The sequence below is a fragment of the Megascapheus bottae genome, chromosome 25, assembly GCF_031878675.1.
Source record: "Megascapheus bottae isolate mThoBot1 chromosome 25, mThoBot2.hap1, whole genome shotgun sequence".
NCBI lineage: Eukaryota > Metazoa > Chordata > Mammalia > Rodentia > Geomyidae > Megascapheus > Megascapheus bottae.
The window spans coordinates 25,802,469-25,818,464 of NC_143533.1; the positions used below are offsets into that span (position 1 = coordinate 25,802,469).

At 43.9% G+C, this 15,996-nt stretch overlaps 1 long non-coding RNA gene across 3 annotated transcripts; it reads left to right on the plus strand.

The window, feature by feature from the left end:
- Positions 1 to 41: 41 nt before the first annotated feature.
- On the plus strand, positions 42 to 4,270 carry LOC150046685 (uncharacterized). Of its 3 annotated transcripts, XR_016532637.1 has the most exons (4): positions 42 to 137; positions 932 to 1,048; positions 1,825 to 1,987; positions 2,321 to 4,270. It is a non-coding gene; the product is annotated as an uncharacterized LOC150046685 (long non-coding RNA). The 3 variants fall into 3 exon arrangements; XR_016532636.1 differs by lacking the exon at positions 1,825 to 1,987; XR_016532635.1 differs by lacking the exon at positions 2,321 to 4,270 and having other exon boundaries at positions 1,825 to 2,116.
- The last annotated feature ends 11,726 nt before the right edge of the window (positions 4,271 to 15,996 follow it).

Consider the following 15,996-nt stretch of genomic DNA (forward strand, 5'->3'; position numbering starts at 1 on the left):
AGGCGTCCTGTGGGGCAGAGCCGGCCTGCCGGGATCCCGCCCGGCCCGGCCCGGGCTCCGCCCCGCCGGCCTGCAGGCCTGCAACTTCCTCCCTGGCCACCGGTGGAGGCTCCCGAACGTGCGGCGCCCGCCTGGAGGTGGGGACCCGCCGCCCCGCGTCCCCCGAGCCCGTCGGCTCGGGTCAGGCTGGGCCCCGGGGCGCCACGACCCCTTCAGGTGCCCGGAAGCAAAGGGCAGTGGAGGAGAGGGGGCGCTGCGCTCCCCCACCCGCCCTGGATGTGGACGTTTCTGGGGAGCCCGCGCTCCGCTCCGCCCGGGCCTCCCGGAACGCGGTTTCCCGGCAGCCGGGGAGGAGAACCCGCGGGACTGGTTCCCCGCCGAGTCCTGCTGTCCGGCTCTGCCCAGTCCGTCAGGTCTTCTGCAAACAGGCGCTCCGCGAGCACGACACCACGCCCGAGTCCCCAGCCCGAGGGCGGCGGGGCCGGGAGGCCCGGGCCTCCTCCGGGCCCAGGGCAGCGGGGCCGGCAGGCCTGGCCTTCCTGGCCTCCTCCGGGCCCAGGGCGGCGGGGTGGCAGGCCTGGCTTCCTCCGGGCCGGCCTCAGGCCTCTCTCTGCTCACAAGCTGAGACTGAGACGGGGAATCCTGGCAGCTGAAGACCACCCCTCCGAATGGCGCAGGGCTTAATACACAGCCAGCCTTCTCCGTCAAAGGGATTCCCCGAGAATCCACAATCCCTTCAAGGGCTGAGCATCGGAACTGTCCCCACTAGCCAGGTCTCCATCACAGACCCATTAAACCCGAAAGACAAACAGGACAGACGAGCAGCCAGGTCAACCCAGCCTCCCCGCGCTGGTCATGGCCTGGGAATCCCAGTTGAAGAGGGGGCTGCCTTCCTGTCCCCAGACCTGAAGGTCTCCGCTTTCTAATCCAGTTAGCAGGTGTGGACTGAATAGAACCGAGACCCAACCTGGCTTCATGAAGGAGTTGCAGCCACCAGCAAGGCGACACACGTGGCTTTACCTACAAGTCACAGGCTGGCAACGTAAAAGTAAGTATGGATTCTGAGACATTCTGATTAGCAGTGTGTTCCAGATGAACACTCACACAAGTAACAGTATTTACCATTCTGTCCCACTAACCATTATGGGAAAGTTAAGAGAGTACTCAATCTAAACCCAGATTGGATGCCGTGGCTAAATGGTTAATTCCCTACTTGATCTTGATCCTAGAGTAATTTGGGATTAGCAAGCAAAAAGCCACCAGAACATGCTCCCCCTTTTCCCAAGGGGGAAAAAAAACCCCTTGGTGATATCACTAAAGCCTCAGAACAAGCTGCCTGATTAAAGGAAGTGTCCACTGACAAAAATCTGACTTCTGCTTTTTGAAGACTGGAAACAAGAATCATCACATGCTCGGTCTTCATTAGAGCTACCTCCACAAACCACAGGGTGAGGGTGGTGTGGAACACAAGCTCGGTGGTTTATAGCTATGCTGGTCTGGATGAAAGCAGGATATAAGCTAACAGGGTCAGATCCATCTATGCCTTGACATGGAAGTTAGGGGACTCCTGTAATACACACAGGTGCCAACACAGCTCCCCCAAAAGTAGCTGTGACGCCTAAACATGTGTGAAGCTGATTTAGGAAGAGCAGCCTGTGGTTCAAGGAGCTCTTCAGGGCACTCTGTTGGGCCACTACTTTTCATGATCACAGCAAATGTGACTACTTCTAGTCATATAGGAACTACAGTGTTAAATAAGCAGCCCAAATAAGCTTGTCCAGTTAGGTCTGTGAAACTAATCTGTTCATAACTTGATATTTTCAGAGATCGGGGAATAGAAACTTCTCTTTGGACATTATCTCGGGCCTTATCCCTTAATGAATATGTATAAGCATCTGCTATGCAAAATAGGTGGAAGCCAAGACTTTCATCCTTCATAACCAACTTAAGCCTCACCTGATTCCCTTTCATTCTAGTTGCAAGACATGTAAGCACTATGAAAAGAATCAAAACACTTTTCATGTCAGACAACAAAAACAAGCAATTTTTAATCAGTATTTGACCCATATGATGTCCTTCCTAACTAGCTGTTAAAATCAATTCATGCCTACCTACTTAGAAATCTGAATATGAGGGGTGGGGGAGGGAAACTGGGAGAAAAACATGGGAAGGGGTAACAATGTTCAAGAAGTAAAGTACCCACTACCTGATGAATGTAACTAAAACCCCCTCTTATACATCACTCCAACAGTAACTGAGTATTAGCATTATGTAAGATTTCCTGCCAGAGAATTCTCCACGTTTCTCCTACTCCCTACAGACTGCACCTTGGAGCAGTCAGCACATCGTTAACTCCTAGAGAAACAACACCAACTAAAAGCACGTGGCCACCTAGAGCAGGAAACTAGCTCCCGGCCTTTCATCTCGGAGACATAAGCACTAAAACAAGTCATTTTATACAAGTTGGACACTGTCTAGAAGCAACTGTCCTAAAAGCTCCCTTACCCTTTGTATACCCTGTGTGTCCTCCAAAACCAAGGAAAATAAAGCTCACAGGCCTGATAGCCCCTGTCATGTTGCTTCTTTCCAATTCACTTAGTTCAGCTGAAGACCTGCCTTTAATGACTCAATAATTCTAACTTCCAAAAGTAGTTTTAACAGTTCATGGGAAGATTTCTTGAAAGAACAAGTAAAAAGCAGAATGAAAAATATTAAGGGTGAGGAGGAGTACAGAAACTTTCTGAAGAAGAAAGATGTAGAAAGAAAGAGATGAGAAGTCAGAAAGCACGCTGTGAATAAACACACAGGTAGGAAAATGAATGAAGGCAGCTTTCTGCTGTTCCTCAGGAAGTCTATTTTAAATCACCAGATAAAATGTAGTACAAAGGGGAATAGCCGAGGAAGCCATGGCATTACAACTACTTAAAGTACACAATCTGCTAATTGGGGTTTCACGCAGCCGGAAGAGCTTGAGTAGACTGAGTTGCTGGGAGGCGGCATGGTACCTTAGAAATATTAGAAAGCACATCATCACCCTGTTTAAGGATGAAGACACACGAAGCGAAAAGAAGCTAGGCAGCAGGTTTCAGCTCCCACTGCTCAGTGCAGAACCACAAACGCACGGCTCCTCCCACACGGCTTCACTGTGACCTGTAAGCTTCCCTTCTTCCTGGTCAGCAGTCTCCTTATGCTAATCTTTCCTATCATCCAAAAGAGACAAGGCCTGCCTTTTTCTTAAAAATACGAAATCAAACAAATGTAAGCCAAAGCCAGAGCCATCTCAGACTTCTTGTTTGCAGCACCTCCCATAACCTCAGCAGTTCACAACGGAAACGGTCAGCTATTTCTACTCATTGACTGAACAAGCTGCACCTGTCCACTGCAAGGGTCGGTCCCAGAGACCAGGGGCACAACCAGGGCCAAACACTGCCAAGAGTGAATCAAAAGTTGGGGGAACTGGCTTGAATGTCAATAACAAAGTAGAAGAATCTAACCAGAAAGAGGAGGCTGCCCATGCTGTGGACCAAAGGGAAAGGAGGAACGCAGTGGGAGTGGATCTTTGGCACTCAGAGAACAGAGGTGATGTGCAGAAGTCATGGCATGGCCTTGAGCCTGGGTTCACACCATGTTCTACTGTGACAGGAAATGTGACTCTGGGTAAGTTATGTGAGCTCCTGTAAGCAGTTCTGTAGACTGAGAAGCATTCCTACTTTGTGGCTTGTGAGGATTACAGATACAACACTGCATATGTGTTTAACTTTCTCATCAATGCCAGGGACATGCTAAGTGTGTACCATACAACTGTGGTAGATACTCTTATAAACATGAAAATTAAGATTGAAATAGCTATGTTACTGGCCTGGGTCCTACTATCCAATCCTTTAAAGACTAGATTCCACCAATAAACGGAAAGTCTTCTGGATATGTGTCCTGCATTAGTGATGACAAGAGGAAAGAAAGGTCGTGACTCAACTTGTGAAGCTGGGAGTGGCTCCTGGAAGGTGGGGTGTAATTATTTTAAGGAATCAAGCTTCCTGGGACATGTGTCTGAAGTTGAGCTTCTTATGAGTGAAGAAAAGAACATGGCCTTCCCACAATGGTGGTGGCACTTGGTGTAGTGGAGAATGCCTCTCTGATGCTGAGTAAAAGCTCTAGATGAAAATCTGTTATCTAGTAAACTATGCCCAGCGATGCCTACACTTCCCTTCTTCCCAGGTCAATATCCTAGAAGACTCCTGGCTACGGCTATGACTGCCGATCTCTTTTACTTTCTTTATGTAACAATTTGATGACCAAGATAAATTGCTTTTTCTTATTTGTAGCAGTGGGTTTAAATGTAGGCCTTACTCTGGAACTGCCAATGATTCCATGAATTTAATATGAACATAATTCATCATTTGAAGAGGAAAATATAGATGGAAATAAATGTCTATGCATGACAATTATGAAGGAGATATTCCTACAGATTAGTTTTGTGGGTCATGGGGCTTGAACTCAGCCTGGGTGCTTGTCCCTGAGCTCTTCGGCTCAAGGCTATGGCCCTACCTCTGGGCCTGGGCACTGTCCCTGAGCTCCGCAGTTCAAGGATACCACCCTACCCTTGAGCCAAGCCCCACTTCCCTTTTCTAGAGGTTAATTGGAAATAAGAGTCTCAGGTCCTTTTGTGCCCAGGCTGGCTTTGCACCTTGATCCTCAGATCTCAGCCTCCTGAGAAGCTAGGATGACAGGCGTGAGCCACCACGCCCAGCCCCACAGATCTGTGGGGTATAGAAAGGTTCAATATGAGCGGTTTCTGAGTAATCACACATTGTCTGTATTACTTTAGGCAAAGCCCTTAGCTTCTCTGAGAGGTTAAGATGGAGATTTGGGATCTAGTAAATGACGTATGCCTACACCTATACTTTCCTTATTCCCAAGCTATGGCTATGCTCAGGAGTCCTTTCGTGTTCCTCACCATCCTCCACCATATGTGTAAAATGGAGAAGTAATACCCGCTTCAAAATGTTCCAAGAGTCGGCTGTGCTCCTGTTACTGGCCTAGCACGTGCGGGGACACTCCCCATGGTCATTGCTGACACAGTGTGTGGGACCGGGGCCCACGGGTGAATCACACTTCCACAAGGCCCAGCCACATGCTACCACACAGCCCCTCCCTTTGACTGGAGGTTTAGTAAAACAAGCATATATAGCAGACTGCCATTGTCAGCACTTTTAAATAACCTATGAAATATTCTGAGGAATTGTTATCAGTGTTCCTAGAACCACTGCTGGAGAGGGAAGCTCATGCTCCTAATCAAGACCATGTATGCGTCTCCAGCGCCACAAAATGGTGACATGTATGCCATAGCTACCATCCTTAATACAGCTTAGAAATAATAACACTAGTAATCCAGAATGACTTGAAACAACCCAAAGTCACAGAAAAAACAACTGGGCCATAAATCTGAAACTTTACATTAACACAGGAAAGGTCTCCAACAGCCTCTGTGCTGTGCCACTGCGTCTTAGATTCTAAATGGTTACAGCCAGGACTGTCATTTCAGCCACAAACTCCCATCTTCACAATGGAAGAAAGAAAAGGCTTTTCTGAAAGGCACATTCACAGCGTGGAGGATACATGTAGAAAGAGATCCCGCTTAAAGAGATGGTGAGAAAAGGACTCACAGGACATTGAGTCCAGTGAAGGAAGACTGCTAACAGTGCCTGCCTGCCTTCCTCGTCATTCACTCTTTAATGTTATTAACTGTAGAAAGGATTTTCAGCATGCAGTCTCACACATGCACATACTGTACTTTAGTTGGATTGACTCACTCTGGTGCTCTTTTCTTTCCCCCTACTATTAAACAGCTTTCAGTGAATTTGCTTTTTCCATTTCCATATATGGATGTGATGTATTTTGATATTTTTCATCTTCCATCATTGTCTTCTCTCTTTCTCACCCCCCACCAAACAGTCCCACAATCACAGTTTTACATAACTGAGAATTTGGAGACAAAAAAGAAGGCTAAAACAATGTAAGCCATCAAAGGGGTGAAAAGTAACCATGAAAATTTTATAGAAACTGAATGAAGTATTTCAACAGCAATAACCCAACTCTCCTAAAAACAATCCCAGGCAATTTGCTAAGCTTAAAAGAAAGTTCTAGGGGCCAGGAGTGTTGCCTAGTGGTAGAGTACTTGCCTAGCATACACAAAGCCCTGGGTTCGATTCCTCAGTACCATATTCACAGCAAATTCCAGAAGTGGAGCTGTCGCTCAAGTGGTAGAGTGCTAGCCTTGAGAAAGCCCAAGGACAGTGCCCAGGCCCTGAGTTCAAGCCCAGGACAGGTAAAAAAAAAGTGTAATATGAGGTTTTCTTTATGTACTTATTCATGAGTCCAAATATTACATGAACAAATATCCAATTTTATGTCAGAACACAGAAGAGGAAATTTAAAATATGACTTCTGTCAGGATCAAAGAGCAGTGATTTTCACAGTCCCATTAACTGTCAAGACAGTACTTAAGACAGGTTTATTTTTCTGCTTCACAAAGAAACCTAAATGTTACCAAATTTGCCATTACCTGTGGTTTGTAGACAAGACAGATAGCCATAAAGAAATGTGGAAATGGCATCGAAACTCACCTTGGTGGTTGGCAGAAAAGATGGTATTTATTTAGATGTGGTAACCTACCACATCAGTTCTGAAACTGAAGTATTTTGACGTAACTGATTAAATTTCACATGGATTAGGAATCAAATTAGATTGCTTTTCTGAATGCCCCTATCATGACTTTAAAGTGATGAATAGCTGTTTTTCAGTGTTTTCCAAATCCATCAATAATTTACCAGTTCTAATTCTTCTTTTCATCTTGGTAATTTATTGATAATTTATCATACCACCCAAAGACATATGATTTTTTCCCCTTCTCTCTCCTTATCTTTTTCCTTTTCCCTCCCTTCCTCTCATACACACACTCACAAGTATTCTTATACATGCAAATAAACACACTCCTTCAGCAAACAAGTTTCTTTGATATTTCTGAATTCACTTGCAGGAGAAACAACATTAATAGCCTCACGATTTTAGAAGTCAGTCCTGTGACTTTAGCTTGATGTTGGCTCACATAAGCTCCCAGAAAACAATAGAAAGCTGTGTCCCCCTTCTGTGTAGTGCAAAGGCACCCCATTAGAGAGCACCTTGTACTCCTTTGATGTTTAATCGAGTGGCATTGTCCATGTAGGAATCAAGGACAGAGGACTGAATGCTGTGCATGTTCTAGCTCTGTCCCTCCATTAAGACTAGGGTAACATATGCATGTGAGGGAGCCAGGGTTCCACTTCCAGTTTCATGTAGAACCTTCATTGATGACTTCTGTGGAGAGATCTTGGTTCTAGCTGTAATTTTAAGCCTAGATTTCAGTCCTTTTCACTGGTGAAGCAAGTTAACCCACATTCATTTAATGAATTTTTTTCTTTAATTTAAAAGTACAGGAAGTGGTGCTGTGGCTCAAGGGGTAGAGCAGCAGCCTTGAGCTGAAGAGCTCAGGGAGCTCTGAGCTAGGCCCAGAGTTCAAGCCCCATGACTGACAAAATAGATAAATAAAAATAAAAATACAAGTAAACAAAGAATAAAAGCATCTAAAGTAGTAAATAAATACCTGGGTTCAAACCCTGCCCCTGCTCTTACTGAATCTCTGTCCATATTTGTAACAGTTCCTCAAAAGTTAGCACCTCACATTTAGAAACTGATCAGAACTTGGAAGTTCTGGTTGCTGGGTTAACAATTCAGGGCTGGATGTGGACTTGTATTACATTCTTTTGCTCATAAAATGCTATTACTCAAGGCCTGATAGTTTGTCTTCCCCAGTCAACAAAGCCAACTCTGAGTGTCCAGAACCACATAGCTGTGGTGATCCTTTGAAGACAGAATCTGTTTTCAGAACTGCAGAGGATCCTGAACCCAGCATGTAAGCCTAATGATGGCTTACATTTCCTGTTTATCATTTATCATACCTTTACTGCACTCTCAGGCCACACCCTGTTAGTATCCTTTCTCCCTCCCACATCGCTTGTTTGCAGACATTTAATCACCCATTCTCATGGTGTTTCCCTCAAATGAGGACTTGTTAGGATCAGGCTCCATTCACTCTCCAGGAGTTCTTGACAAATCTGACTCAAAGAGAGGTACATGAGAGGTACAGGGTTATTAGCATAAAGCACTTTAAGGCCAGCCTGTAAAATGCCCATGCTCTAAATGTTCACTCTGGGGTGACCGAGGTTTTAATCTCATTCAGATGCTACCCGGGGATACTTCATTTTGCAAAAGTGCTTTTGGTGATGTTGTCTCCACGCTGATTTCAGTAGTATGCAAGGCACACACTTCCATTTCAATGTCAGACAACAAATGCATCCTATTCAACATTCAGCAATTCTGTAGCCCAGGAGTGGGGGTGACAAAAGCACCTGGGTTCAGTGCTTCACCAGGATGTTCCTCAGAATTTGCCTGGGCAGCAGTGAAGGACAAACACCCACTGCACAGAGCCTCTCTACATGGCAGACCACAGGAACACGGCTGCCGGCCGCTTGCCTGGACACCCAGTGGCCATACAGATGGATGTATCTGGTCTTTGTCTCTAGCTCCTACTCACAGCCCTTAAGAGTGTCTTCTATAATAATATTTGAATTTTGAAAATAAATTCAGGAGGATCTTTTTGTTACTTGTGTTAGCTCCTCTCTAGCACACCCCCGTTGAATTACTGAGGTGACTTTTGGAGAGCTTCTAGGAATGAGAATCTGGCTGACACGGGAATTTTCATCCCTGTCCTGACTTCTAGAGAGAATGATCTGGAAGCTGAGTTAGTTGTCAGTGGCCATTGGTTGAAGCAATCATGCCATGAAAAAAGGCCTCCAGAAACTGCTAACTGAAGGAGTTCTGCCTCCACAGGGTAGCTCCTGGGCTCAGGTCTCTTTTAGACCTTGGGCTTTGTATCTCTTCTCCTGACTATTCGTTTGTACCCTTTAAAAGTGTCATTTGTGAAAAAAATCAGCAAGAATACATTGTTTTCCTGGTCTGATCAAGCAGTCCTAGCCAATTACTGAACCTGAGAAAGGAGTCTTGGCATATCTGGTTTGTGGCTCGCAGAGGGACGTGGTGGTTAACCTGGGGACGCATTGTATACTTTGCATTGGCTTCTGAGGTTGAGTGGTCTCCTCAGCCACAAGAAGAGTTATGAAAGTTGAGAAAAGGTTTGGTTTTGTCTTGTTTTGTCTCATTTAATTTAGTAACTAGTTGCTGCCCTGAGTTTCCAGTCTCCCTTAGATCTGCTCATTGCTTGGTAACTCAGAGATGAATGCGCTGCTTAAATGAGGGGACTAACAGTCCCAGCCCTGACGACAGTGTCCATTCTGATTAGTGGATTACAACTCTGCATACTCAGCAAATTATGTTGAAAACCAAGATCGGAGCAGGGGCCCAGTGTCTTGTCTGGCAAAGGTAAGAACCCCAGTGTTCTTTAGGGTGTGGGTATAAAATGTCTCTCTCACTGCATACCTTGAAGACAGAAGAGGGGCCTTTGGGAAGTGAGTGGGATTACAAGGGCTCTGTGATGGAATCTTAGTGAAGTAGAGTATTGGAAAGTGGGTATGGGGATTTGGGAAGTTGGTGTTTACTCTGACAAAGTATGTTCACTGGCAGTATCATGGCTAGAAGGGGTGTGCTGTGTCCCTGAGTCCTTCTCCTTTATCTTCCTCTTCTTCTCTTCCCTTCTTCATTCTTCTGACTTCTCACCTTCCATCTTTCTCCTCCACTTCTATATATCTCAAATAGAAATCTTACTTGGAACAACAATATTTAAGCATATGAGTCAACTCACACTGCTGAGATAGGAGAAGGGATTACAAAGGAGAAAACAGAACATAGAAACCAAAGTGTAAAGACTGCTGATCTGCATAATAATCTAAAGAAATCACACCAACGCTGGAGAAATTTCTGCGAGGCCCTGAATTCAAACCCCAATACTGCAAACAAATTACTGGTTTCTCAAAATTTATATGGAGCAGGATGCATATTTATTTTTATCTACATATAATTATAAAATTGAGCATGCTTGCACGGATTTTAAAAGTCCTTCACTGAAAAGAAACCACACCTAGTAAGAAACATAAATGAAATGTATCCATGTGTTACGCTTGTGCCCCCACTGCTGACCTCACAAGGTACCAGACCCGTTTCCAATTTTCCATAAGGATTGCATAAAATATTGATAATTGTAATAAATTAAGGAAATCATTCCACCCACAGGGAACAAAGACTGCCACAGACACATAGGTTAGCCTGTTTCCAAGGAACAAAGCAGACAAAGTAGAGGAAGAAGGTGCCCTTCAAAGGCAGTTCAGCATCACAACACTGAAGTCGGCCTGGGCTTGCAGCTCGGCCTCACTTCATTCACCAGTAGATGTCGCTGTGACACCCCTTGGAGGATCACATCTCAGCTACTACTTTACTTCTCAGGTTGGGGGACAAACACAAAAACTGTGACTCCCCGAGGGTTGCTGACTTGTTTGTTTTCCAGCCACAATTGTAGGCTGGTGATTGTTATGACTGTTACGATTGTCCACTACTTTCTTAAAATGACATTTGAGTGCTGTGGTTTTGCAGTCGTGCAAAGTCTCCTGTTTGTTGGTTACCACCCATGAGGAAAGCCTGCAGGATCACAGGTCTAAGCTGTGCTTACCACACGCCGAGTCCAGGTCACAGAGGAATAGATCAGGGAACAGGAGATTATCAATGGGCATTGAAGGTAATGTTTAAAAAAGAAAAAGAAGTGCTCCTTGAGTTTCCCATGCTCGCCCCATCTGTGACGGGGAAATAGGAAGGGGAGAGTCCAAGCAGGCTGTCTAAAACTAGAAGTAGCTAACCCCTAGCCCAGGGCTTTGCCTCAGAGAACCAATAAATGCATGAATGGAGAAAGAGGAGGACTGTGGTCTTAAATGGGCCATTTCCCACCAACCTGTTCACCTGCTATTTGAGAGGCTGGAGAGAAAGAAAGGCTGATAGACGTGCAAGGGAGACAAGTTGTTTGGATTCACTAGGCAATGCAGAGTATATAGGCTGGCAGACATGTGGTATTAGGTCACTAGCAGCAGAGTCTCCCACAAAAGGAATGTGAGCACAATACTCCAAAAACACTCAGATATCTGCACCAAAATATGTTTTAGATTTCTTCAACCCAGTGATGTTTTCAAACAATAAATGAAGCATTGGCAGCTTTCTATACACAACTCCTGTTAAATGTGTACTAAATGACTCTGCTGACCACTAAGAACCACAGAACAAGCACAGAGATTCCACTTACATTGAGATCCAAGTACAGATTACTGCGGAGTGACTTTCCTCTTTCCTCATGCAGCAGAAATGGGCAGGGTGGTCCTCCTCTGGAGCCCAGGACCCAGGCACCTCCGTCTCTGCTGGGAAGGTCTCTGGCTGTCTGCTCATTGGAGGGGTCCCAGGAAAAGCCATCGGAGGAGCTACCTAAACACAGAGATCATCACTGACAAGGCGGCTGGAACAAAATGAGCCAGCTGCTCCCCTCAGAGGGGAACCCCTAGGAGGGCCTCTCATCCTATCTTATTCTTTCTTCGTTATAGTGTTAGCATATACTAACATATATACTCTCAATTACTCTATTTGGACCACACTAATGAAAGTAAATGCATTCCCAACTAAAAAAAAATGTCGACTGGATCTGTTCCACCCATGTTCGTGCTAAGTGTTCATGCTCACTGAGAAGGGACAGAGACAGAGCTGGGGGACAAAGAGCAGGACTAAGCTGTTGAATTTACTGCTAAATGGTGATGCCTGAACCAAGTTAGTTGTGCGTCTATTCTTACAGGACAGAATATGAACTTTGTTTCATTTTTATTTCTGGAGATAATTGTCATGCATAGTGCATATGGATTCTCAGTTTAGTGAAAATCTATCTCTATTTGGGACTCAGCATGGTCGTCTTCAAAATGAGGGTGTTAGCCTAATTCATTCTTACTTCCCATCATTCTGTCAGGATAACAACTGTGCCAGGTTCTGTTGTTCAATGTTTTAAATAATCCACAGTTGAGTGTTGCCATTTCAAGTGGAGAAATAGAAGCACAGGGAGGCTGAGCAGTTTACTCAAGACCATAAAGTCAGCATATGGTAAGGCCAGAATTTGAACCCAAGTAGTTAAACAAGAGAGGCCATGATCTTGTGGCTATACTATATGACCTCTGTCAGACAGTCTTGGAATGATACCATGCATTCTCCAATAAAGGGTCTTTCTGGTTAGAAAAGCAACACATAGCATCTCTTTGAAAGGTAAATTTATGGGAGAATCCTGAAGACCTCAAAGTATCCTTCATAAAGAAACCTAACTTTTTTAATGGGGTTTTCCAATCACACTTGACCCCAGGATTCATTTAAAGGACATCTGCTTAGGCATGTGGGAAGCCATTAGTGTTCCGCTGGAACACAGTTTGGAAAATAGTAGATTAAATTACCTCTCACAAGTCTCATCTGACAGATTCCTAGTGCTCTCTTAATTTCTGGTAAGCCACCTTGGTAAAATATTAAGCAACTAGGTGAAAGTTAAAAGATTTAGTATAGCAGCAGTTTTGCAAGAGGGATGACTGTGGGATATAATCACAAAGTATTTATTACACATAATCTCTGAAGGAAAAAAAAAGCCTCTTAGCTTTGGCCCCAGGCTACCAATGACTTCCAACCCACCACATACTGAAACCCTGACTTAAATGCAAGAGGATTACAATGTGGAAACAAAAGGTTTATTTTTAATTGTACAGTTTGTGGTCATTTTTTTCTTTCCCTTTTTCTTCTGTTTATGCCCTATGGTTGCTATATTTGATTTCTGTACCCTTTGTCTTGCATATCTGTTTATCTGATTTGGGGAGGGGAAGGGAAGCACAGAAACAGAGGGTGAGACTCACTGGACACTATTTTATATAACGTGGTGGGGTGGGATATAGACAGGTGAGGAAAAAACAGGAGAGAGCAAGGGAGGGGTGACACTGTTCAAAAGGAAATGTACTCATTTCCTGACTTATAATTGTAACCCCTCTGTATATCACCTTTACAATAAAATTCTTTTTTTCCTGTGTAACCTCTCTTTTTTCATATATTTTATTGTAATTAATAGAAGGGTTACATTATATTCACCAGATAGAAGGTGCATTAATTCACATACATTGATTCCCTTTCTCATGTCTTGGTACCCATTTCCCTCCACCCCTCATCTTGTTTTCCTCCCTTCCCTATCCGAATTTCAAAGGAACATAGGCTCAATAGTTTCCCTCATTTGCCACAATCAGTAGAAACCTTGGGCTCTCATAGCAAGGACTTGCAATAGAGCAAAAACCTAGATACATAGGCCATAAAGTATGACGCTAAATGAAAGGACCTCAGGATATAGAAACAAAAGCCATATAATGAGTGATTGTTATCCTTAATGTACTATGTTATCTCTCATCTCTTTTGCTGTCCCTTGGTTATCTCATATTGTGACAGTATCTCACTTTGTTATCTGATATATTGGATACATTTGTATTTGGTTATTTGAAATAAAATTAAAAAAAAAAAGATACCAGGAACTGAGAACAAGTCAGCTCACAGAGGACCTGTGATACTATGTGTTTCTGCTTTATGTTATGGTAGCATTGGGGTTTTTTTGTTGTTGTTTTGCTTTGCTTTTGTTGTGTATTTTTGTCAGTCATGGGACTTGAACTCTGGGTCTGGGCACTGTCCCTGAGCTCTTCCGCTCAAGGCTACCTACCACCCTACCCCTAAGTCACAGCACCACTTCAAGTTTTCTGGTGTTCAACTGGAGATAAGAGTCTCATGGACTGTAATGCCCAAGCTGGCTTTGAACCACGATCCTCTGATCTCAGCCTCCTGAGTAGCTAGGATTACTGGCGTGAGCCACCGCACATGGCTGGTCTCATTTTTTTTTTAAAGGAGCTTGAGAACAGCTAAGGTTTTGCTTTTGGTTTGCTTGTTCAGTTTGTTTATTTTTCAGTCACACTTCTCTGACACACTGTCCCCAGAATACTTCCTTATAGCTATTGAAAAATGAGAGTTCAGGAAAAGAGGAGTCATTTTGCCTCTGCTTCCCTCAGAGGATGGGAACCTTTCCGCCATACCCTTCACCTCCTGCCCCTGTCAGCTGTGCTTCTGGTATCTCAGCTGCTCCAAAGATGTAGGAAAAGACAAATGCCTAAAAGTACCTTGGAGAGCACAGAAAAGACTGCCTGCTAAGCACCTTTCCACTGTGTCCCCACTGAGGCCTGACAGGAAGGAAGTTAGTGCAAGGTATATTTTAACCAATGAAGAGACTTAAGTTCAGAACCCTTTCAGTTCCATGGGAATGAGTTATTCTCCCTTCAAGAAGAATCCTACTCATGTTTGGTAAGAAAAAAAGGAAAGAATCAAATTTAAAAATTTTGGTGTTGTTATATAGTATTTCACTTCCAAAACACATAATTACTAACCATATCCCTTGTTCTATATTCCTCTGCTTCTCATTTTTATTTTGTAGCAAATGCTGTCTTTGGGGAAAGTTTTCACAAAATAAAGCATAATATACACATCACAAAATGAATGTACAACACCTAAGGTAACATTTACATCATCAGAGGCACATTAGCTGGTGAGACTAAGCTAATCATGCAAACATGAGAAAATGGTAATGCCAATAACAACAAGGCTTTGACGTCTTTGATAAAACACACTTGTACACATACACATGAGAATGCACATGCACACACATGCAAACACACTCACGCACCTGCAAGGCCAGCTGATGCTTCGCTGGTGAGGTGAGAGGCATAGCATCCAATTTCAATTATGTGGAGGTAAATTAATGGAAAGTTTAAGAAGAAACTATAAATATTAACTCCATGGACAGGTTTTAAATGGTTAATATTTAGCCAGACAGTATTCCTTGAGGAAAACAAGCAAGATAAAACAATAAAACCACTATGCAGCATAACTTGGCAAAGGATCATTAGGGGAATAAAAGGCAAGGGAAGAAATAAGCAACATGGAACTTTTTCTCAAAAATTTGACAAAGTAAGTCAGGACACAAGACAAATTCATTTTCCCCAAAACATACCAAAAATGATAAATTTTTTCAATAAAGACTTTTATTAAAATAAACACAAGTATTTCAGCAAAAACACAGAAAGAAAATAATTCCCATGCTACTCTTCAGTTTAGGAAACAATAATGAGAAAATTACTTCAACTTAGGTAAACAGGTCAGATCAACTTCAATTTATGATACAGACAAGTGTTAGAACGTTAGATTCTCATTGACTATCGTGAAATGCTGAGATGTGTACATTATCGGTGTGCTTGCTTTGTTTCTGAAAGCTGTTGCAGTAACGTGACTGATCACACACACACAAGTTGTCTCATAGCTCACCACAGTTAACACACAGCACAGGTGCACGTATACAGTAGGGGACTTACCTTGGGACCACTTGCCAAGTCTGCGCTTTTCGCCACCATTCAGATGACGAGCTTCTTTCCCGAGGCTGACCTATGACATCAGCCTGGGTTTACGTGAACAGGATGGAAGCAGTAAGAAAGTCAAGGTAATCTGCCACCTCTCTTTGTAGTAAACCTACAGGTGGAGAGTGGGTTTACTGCCCCAGTCTTCACTCACTCCCTGCACACTCATCCCTGATTTAAGGCCTTTTCTGCTTCCCTCAGCAGACCCTTTCATGAGAGTCCACGCTTGTTACTGCCCCTGCCACGTGAGTGCTGGATCTGACTGTGTGACTGGTTGGCTATATGAATGGCTTTGACCAACTGAATGTGGGCAAAGAATGCACAAGGCCAAACCAAGGCCTTACGACACATTATACATTCATAGGGCCTTATTTATTTATTTACTCATCGTATTAACATTTGAACTGAGCGCCTTAAGTTTCTTAGGTAGACAGGTTCTCTAGCACTTGAGCAATAT